This window comes from Coregonus clupeaformis, unplaced genomic scaffold, assembly GCF_020615455.1.
Source record: "Coregonus clupeaformis isolate EN_2021a unplaced genomic scaffold, ASM2061545v1 scaf1625, whole genome shotgun sequence".
NCBI classification, from domain to species: Eukaryota; Metazoa; Chordata; class Actinopteri; order Salmoniformes; family Salmonidae; genus Coregonus; species Coregonus clupeaformis.
The window spans coordinates 109,370-117,773 of NW_025535079.1; the positions used below are offsets into that span (position 1 = coordinate 109,370).

Here is an 8,404-nt window from a genome sequence, read left to right on the forward strand (position 1 = left end):
AGGAGCCGGTGTAATAGGATTCCACCTTGGCAGGTAGCCTAGTGGTTAAGAGCGTTGGGCCAGTAACCGGAAGGTCGTTGGTTTGAATCCCGAGCCAACTAGATGAACAATCTGTTGATGTGCCATTGAGTAAGACATTTAACCTTAATTGCTCCTGTAAGTCACTCAGGATAAGAGTGTCTGCTAAATTACTAAAATGTATAGCGTCCTGTTGCATGTTTGATGTCTCTGAGGTCGTAAATAAATAGGCAAATATATATAAAATACAAAATGTAGGCTATACGTAGCCTATTAAAATGTATAATAAATATGTATTTTTTCCATTCAGTTCAAACCTCACTTTGAAAACCACTGTGCTAGCTCACTTAACCGGTGTTGACAGTTCGCTGATCCAATCAGAGGGCTGAGTGTTCGTTTCACTAGCCAATCGGTTGCACGTAATATTTTTATTTGTTTGCAAGTCGATGCTGCGGCTACTGTCTGGCTGTGTGGAGAGCCACAAAATGAGTGACAAAACCTGGCTAGAAAATTTCAAGTCAAAGTCGAGTCCCGAGTTGAGGCTGCAAGTCAAGTCATTTTATTTATCAAGTCGAGCCTCAAGTCATCAAATTTGTGACTCGAGTCAGACTAGAGTCCAAGTCATGTGACGAGTCCACACCTCTGCTAATTACTAACTGCACAATTCACATCACTCAGCACTTACCTTGTGGGAGTAAAGAAGCAGATGTTGCTGAAACCCACAGACTCCTGCGACGCGTTGAGCATATCTGAAATCAAACAGAGGTTGTTTAGAGTCATAGCCATCAGAAAACCCTTTCAAGCTAAATAGTAGCCAATGTTAATACTGTGTGCACCACTAGGTGTAAATTATAAATTGATTGTTGCCAGTGATCGCATTGAATGATCGAGAGCAATGTATTTACTGTAGCCTATACAGTGAGGGGAAAAAAGTATTTGATCCCCTGCTGATTTTGTACGTTGCCCACTGACAAAGAACTGATCAGTCTATAATTGTAATGGTAGGTTTATTTGAACAGTGAGAGACAATAACAACAACAAAATCCAGAAAAACACATGTCAAAAAATGTTATAAATTGATTTGCATTTTAAATTAGGGAAATAAGTATTTGACCCCCTCTCAATCAGAAAGATTTCTGGCTCCCAGGTGTCTTTTATACATACTCTTAAAGGGAGTGCTCCTAATCTCAGCTTGTTACCTGTATAAAAGACACCTGTCCACAGAAGCAATCAGATTCCAAACTCTCCACCATGGCCAAGACCAAAGAGCTCTCCAAGGATGTCAGGGACAAGATTGTAGACCTACACAAGGCTGGAATGGGCTACAAGACCATGGCCAAGCAGCTTGGTGAGAAGGTGACAACAGTTGGTGCGATTATTCGCAAATGGAAGAAACACAAAAGAACTGTCAATCTCCCTCGGCCTGGGGCTCCATGCAAGATCTCACCTCGTGGAGTTGCAATGATCATGAGAACGGTGAGGAATCAGCCCAGAACTACACAGGAGGATCTTGTCAATGATCTCAAGGCAGCTGGGACCATAGTCACCAAGAAAACAATTGGTAACACACTACGCTGTGAAGGACTGAAATCCTGCAGCGCCCGCAAGGTCCCCCTGCTCAAGAATGACCCCAAGAACACCATCCCCACCGGAGGTGGAAACATTATGCTTTGGGGGTGTTTTTCTGCTAAGGGGACAGGACAACTTCACCGCATCAAAAGGGACGATGGACGGCGCCATGTACCATCAAATCTTGGGTGAGAACCTCCTTCCCTCAGCCAGGGTATTTAAAATGGGTCGTGGATGGGTATTCCAGCATGACAATGACCCAAAACACACGGCCAAGGCAACAAAGGAGTGGCTCAAGAAGAAGCACATTAAGGTCCTGGGGTGGCCTAGCCAGTCTCCAGACCTTAATCCCATAGAAAATCTGTGGAGGGGAGCTGAAGGTTCGAGTTGCCAAATATCAGCCTCGAAACCTTAATGACTTGGAGAAGATCTGCAAAGAGGAGTGGAACAATATCCCTCCTGAGATGTGTGCAAACCTGGTGGCCAACTACAAGAAACGTCTGACCTCTGATTGCCAATAAGGGTTTTGCCACCAAGTACTAAGTCATGTTTTGCAGAGGGGTCAAATACTTATTTCCCTCATTAAAATGCAAATCAATTTATAACATTGTTGACATGCGTTTTTCTGGATTTTGTTGTTGTTATTCTGTCTCTCACTGTTCAAATAAACCTACCATTAAAATTATAGACTGATCATGTCTTTGTCAGTGGGCAAACATACAAAATCAGCAGGGGATCAAATACTTTTTTCCCCTCAATGTAAATATTGTGGAAAACCATCAGAGGACAAGCTAAAACAGAAAATGCATTCTAACTTTTATTGAAAATGTTCACGGTACAAGTCATAGCAATGCCAAATGTGTTACCCATTTATTCAAATCCACTACCAGAGCAAAAGGAAATGCATGCATTGGCCGGGAATCGAACCCGGGCCTCCCGCGTGGCAGGCGAGAATTCTACCACTGAACCACCAATGCTTTACATGCTAGAATTTCCCTGCTTATGGCTTAAAAAGGAACTTCATTCCACAAAATAATCTAGCCTGAGAGTGACCACCAACCAGAGTGAAGGGGAGGAGCACAGCAAACAAGTGACTGAGTATGTCAAAGCAGGACGGCGGATTTTCTCAGCACAGAGACTCAGACTGAATGAGCATGTATAACAAAAGGTACATTGAGAACAGAACCCTGGACTCTCACAGACTTTGAGTACCTTAAATACTCCTGCTGTTGACCTGCTATTGTCAGGGAGAGGGGTGGGTTACCAGCAGCCTAATGTGATTACAGGCTGATGGCAGCTTATGGCGCATTCTTCATACACTACTTCCCCTCACTCACCCTAGATGGCGGGGGGAGGGGGAGGCAGAGCAAACATGTGCAGGCAGGGAGGGTATGGCTCAGAGCACCTTAGCAGGAGGAGAAGAATGACTCATCTCCCCCCTTCCCTCACCTTTTCTCCTCCAGGCAGTCCTCCCCTCTCCCTCTTCTCTGGCCAACCCCTTAGTGACGTGGCTCTCGGTCTCGTTCAAAAGAGCAGGATACACCCGATACTCATCTAAGCATGGGTGGTACAGTGGTAGAATTCTCGCCTGCTGCACGTGAGCCGGGTGGCCCGGGTTCAATTCCCAGCCAATGCATAATACCTTTTTTAGAGATTCCTCCTTCAGATAATACTATATAAACCAAACATTGAAAGGCATTCGAGGCACAGTTGTGAAATATTACACATTTATGAAGCTATATTCACTCCAGATGCTGTTTGAGTACAGACACAGTTTGTCAAATACAATTCTTATCAGTCTAAAAACAGAGGCACAATTTTGATAGCTGTACTACAGAACTACGCTACGAGCAAGGACAAATTTGATAGGGCCACAGATGTGGATATTATTGGGTGTATGACTGAATATTATTAGCTCCAATCTCTACAAAAGCACTTTCAACCATAAACGGTTGGGCAAATAAGTACATGTAAAGACACCAAATAACCAATATACCCAGATAAATAGGGCAGGATATGTGAAAGTATGTATGAGAGTCAGGCATACATAGAAATGCACATGGATAGTATTGGACTAGAGTTTGCTAGCTAAGTAGCCAATTCTGGCTTGCTAATGACGATACATCAGTCATGGGTCCAAAGAATCATGCAAATGGTACTGAACTCATTAACAAAATCATGTTTTGACATTGTAGTGGCTATTGCGGTTTTGGTTGTCTGTTTGTTTTGCTTAGTGACTTTGCGAATATCATCTTTTTGGCATTTAACTCTGATCTAACTAGCTGCATCTAATCCGGTTTAGGCATGTTGACTGATGTCCCAAATTCCCATGAGAATTTGCACACTCACGGATACGGAGCCTCAGAAATAAAAGATCCGGTCATGGATTAGGAGCCACTCCCAATTTTTTTTACTGGCCTACACACAATATCCAATAATGTCAATTGTATTATGTTTTTAGAAATGATTAGAAATTAATTAAAAATGAAAAGTCAATAAGTATTCAAGACCTTTGTTATGGCAAGGCTAAATAAGTTCAGGATAATAAAACAATGTCTTAAGTCACATGGACTCACTGTGTGCAATAAGAGTGTTAAACATGATTTTTGAATGACTAACTCATCTCTGTACCCCACACATACAACTATCTGTAAGGTCCTTCAGTCGAGCAGTGCATTTCAAGCACAGATTCAACCACAAAGACCAGGGAGGTTTTTCAATGACTCGCAAAGAAGGGCACCTACAGTGAAGAAAAAGTATTTGATCCCCTGCTGATTTTGTACCTTTGCCCACTGACAAAGACATGATCAGTCTATAATTTTAATGGTAGGTTTATTTGAACAGTGAGAGACAGAATAACAACAAAAAAACGCATGTCAAAAATGTTATAAATGGATTTGCATTTTAATGAGGGAAATAAGTATTTGACCCCCTCTCAATCAGAAAGATTTCTCGCTCCCAGGTGTCTTTTATACAGGTAATGAGCTGAGATTAGGATCCAGGCTCTGTCGCAGCCGGCCGCGACCGGGAGACTCATGGGCGGCGCACAATTGGCCCAGCGTCGTCCAGGGTAGGGGAGGGAATGGCCGGCAGGGATGTAGCTCAGTTGATAGAGCATGGCGTTTGCAACGCCAGGGTTGTGGGTTCGATTCCCACGGGGGGCCAGTATAAAAAAAAAAAATGTATTCACTAACTGTAAGTCGCTCTGGATAAGAGCGTCTGCTAAATGACTAAAATGTAAATGTAATAAAATACTAAAATAATCTAATGGCAGTAAATAAACAAAAATATAATGAAGATAGATCTATAAATGAAGTATTTATTAAAGCACAGCATGTGGTTATTGGGTACCAGGGAGGAAGCATCTGTAGAAAGACAGAAAAATCCCATCCCTTGTTTTGGCGGGCCTAAATACAACTATTCATTACGGGGGATGTTATGCCCCGTGGACAGATGTGCAGTTCCTGATTCTGTCAAGAAAACGCCTCATTTACATAATCATTGACAACAACACTGATGATCCATGACTTGATGTCTGTTATCTGCAACATTACGTATGCACTCGCACATATAGATCCTGTTAAGAGAGCGCAGATAAGCCATTCTATAGAGGATTTCAAGTTGGCCATACACTCAACACTAAAATCGGTCCCTGAACTTTTGCCGTACTGTATTGAAAAGTCACTCCAGCATACTTGTGATCTTGATGAACCACCAATTCAATGGATTTGTTATACCATCATTTCAGTCTCAATAGGATTATCTAGACAGTCCTTGAACTTTTGCCATATTTCCACACAATAAGTATTTCCCATTCAGCCAGGTCCATAATGCAATACATAAATCAATATAGTTGCTATAGAGCACATTTCTCCCTTCTGCAGGATAAAGGTAGCCAATCAGAAAAGCTACTGTAAGATACAGCCTATGGAGTGACATCTTGAACCACAGCTGCTCTGACCCATTATCATTCTATTAACACCCAGTCTTGAAGGGAGTTTTTACTCCTCCCAAAGAGTAGGCTGTTCCCTTCCCTCCTGATGCTGCAGGACCACAAAGCTGCAAGGGAAAGGAGGCACAGATATCCACACAAGACCCATTGTGTCTGTCTCACTAATGTGGAGTGTGCATGCATGTCCCATAGTCATTTCTAAGGGTTTGTTTGATATACTTTCAGCTCTATGGAAGTGTACAAGTCGCTGAGCTGGGTGAATGTCAGCTCGCTTTGGGGTATTCCCTGGCACACTGCAGCTCCACTCATGGCCCATCTGGAGGAAGGCTGAGCTGACTGGCTGTATCCTCCAGGTACTCACATACAGCAGCTGCAGATTATTACACACACTAATGAGTCCAAGAGTCGTCAATATGGGCCAAATCCTAACTTGAGATTCCGGGTTTGTACGTAACTCAAGTTGTGTAAATTATTGTTACAGGTTTTGGTTTTTCCATTGGAAAAGGTTGGACCTTAGGCGCACTGATTGGTGTCACCTCGTTAGTATGTGTTACCCTGTGCTGGCTTGTCATCTCGTTAGTCAGAAGACGTTTCACCTGTACTGGCACAGGGGATATTTAAGAGCGGCTGGCACAGTGCTCCAGTTGGCTTGAGAGAAGTGGAGGGTTAACACCTTTAGCTGGCTCTCTCCATTTTGATTTTAAAAAAACAATCCTTTATCTTTTCTTCCCTGTTTTTGTTTTGTTCCACTTTTTGGTTTGCTTCCTGTCTAAGTTTGTTGTGGGTTTTCATTTTATTTGCCTCTTCTTGGGCAAATTTAGTGGGCGCTCATGGTGGGTGTCTTAGTTCCCAGTTGTCGTTGCTTGTCAACTTTCAGTGGACACCCCCCATGAGTGTCTTTTAGAACCCCACCTGTTTTGTTTTGGTTGCTGTTAGTGACTCTTTGTTACCATAGATGTCAATGGGGGACCGATCTCAAGTTAGGATTTGGCATACTACTGAGCTGATTATAATTTGGACTCCACTCACCCTGATGCCAAGCTCCACATTCTCTCCACCATACACCTCCATCCCCTCATCCAATAGGCCAATCTCCTCGAAGTACTTCCTGTCCACCACAAAACAGCCAATAAGAGCTGGGCTCCTGGTACAAAGATGTCAAAAAGAGAGAGAAACAGTCAATTATGAGCTGTGGTTCTATTAACTACTTCCTAGCGTATTTGTAACACCTCTGTGCTCAGCCGAAGATTTTTCACATTTGATTTATTGTTAAATGTTTTCAATAATAAACCTACAAGGTTGTTTGCCTATTCCTTTTATTTGTCGTCAAGAATGAGGATTTCCCACGTTTCTAAGTAACGGCTGTCTAAAAACAACCAGGAGATCTACATCAAACTGATGCAACAGGTTCGCACACATTGTTCTTACATGTTATTAAAATCAAATAGAATAAGCCACAGACACAAAATTGTGTGGATTCTTCAATGCAACACAGTGCCTGTAAAATAGCACAAGACAACAGTTGATTCCTAAGTCTTTGCTGACAGTGACCTGATAGGGGCGGTGTGGTTGTACTGGGTCCACCAGGCTTTGGGCGGGTTCAGGTAGCGACACCACAGCTCCCAGTCGAAGCCATGAGCAGACAGCGGATACTCCTCGATCTCAAACGTGTCATACTTGATGTTGTCAAACGACGGCGAGACAATGCGGGTTCTGTCCTCCTTGATCCTGAGAAGAATGGGCTCGGCCCTGTAGGGAAGACACAAGGCATGATGGGACATTGTGTTGCTGTGAGATACATTTTGTGTATTTTTCAATGAAAACAATATGAGGGAGAACACATAAGCTACGATCACCACGCATTTTTTATAACTTCCTTAACATCACAGAAGATATGGGGAAACAGTGGGAATGTGGGTATTTCAACCCGGCCACTAATTATTATTGGCTCATTACGGAATCTCGCCCTATGGCTATAGGTTCCAGTGTCCCGGGCCACACACAGGATATCAAGCCGATTCTGAGTTTGAGATGTGTTAATTTGGTGAGGGAAACAAATTAGGTTGGCTAGATATGGCCATGTACTGTATGTCAAATTACAATCCAGACATGAGTAAAAGCCACAGTTAAGGAAATACACTTCTTATCACAACATTGAGTGCCTAGTGGAAGTCTATACACCCCTGCCCAGTCTTCACATTTTGCTGCCTTTCATTTTTTTTTAAGGGATTAAATTAGATATTTTTCCCTACAGATCTACACAACCTACTTCATATTTTCAAAGTGAAAGAAAATTGTACAACACCCCCAACCCACCCCCCATGTCCTGATTGCATATTTCTTCAAACCCCAGAGTTAATACTTGGTGGAAGCACTTTTGGCAGCCATTACTGCTGTGAATAATTTATACTTGTCACGGTTCAGACAGACGATCAAGAGAGACCACAAATAAGGGCCACACAGAAAGTTGATTAAATTAAGGGAAAAGGGAAGTAGGGAGTGAATGAAGGAGGGTAACAGGGGTCCAGGGCGGTGCCCCCCAGTGGCAGAAGCGCCCTAGGGGGGGGGTAGAAGTCTGGGGGAGAAGAGACAACAGGGGGAATGAAACCAGGCAGCAGTACAGTTAAGGAAATAAAATAAGTAGAAGGAGAAGGTGGTAGGAGTTAGGGATTGAAGAGAGTAGGAGTGTAATGGCAGAAGCAGGTGGATTCTGAGGCAGAAGAGTATCAAAAACAGCAGGTGGGGTAAAACCAGGGTGAGCCAGAAGCGGAAAGTAAACAGGTTCGGGGTGAGTTTGAGGACTGATCTGGACACCGGAGAGCTGGAAAGACAGGGCCTTAAATACTGGGAGAGGTTAGTGGGTAA

General features: G+C 43.1%; 1 non-coding gene and 1 pseudogene across 1 annotated transcript; both read right to left on the reverse strand.

Moving 5' to 3' along the window:
- Positions 1–6,657, reverse strand: part of LOC121561867 — a 28,976-nt pseudogene extending 22,319 nt beyond the window's left edge.
- Positions 2,494–2,564, reverse strand: trnag-gcc. The gene has a single exon. It is a non-coding gene; the product is annotated as a tRNA-Gly (tRNA).
- Positions 6,658–8,404: the final 1,747 nt, after the last annotated feature.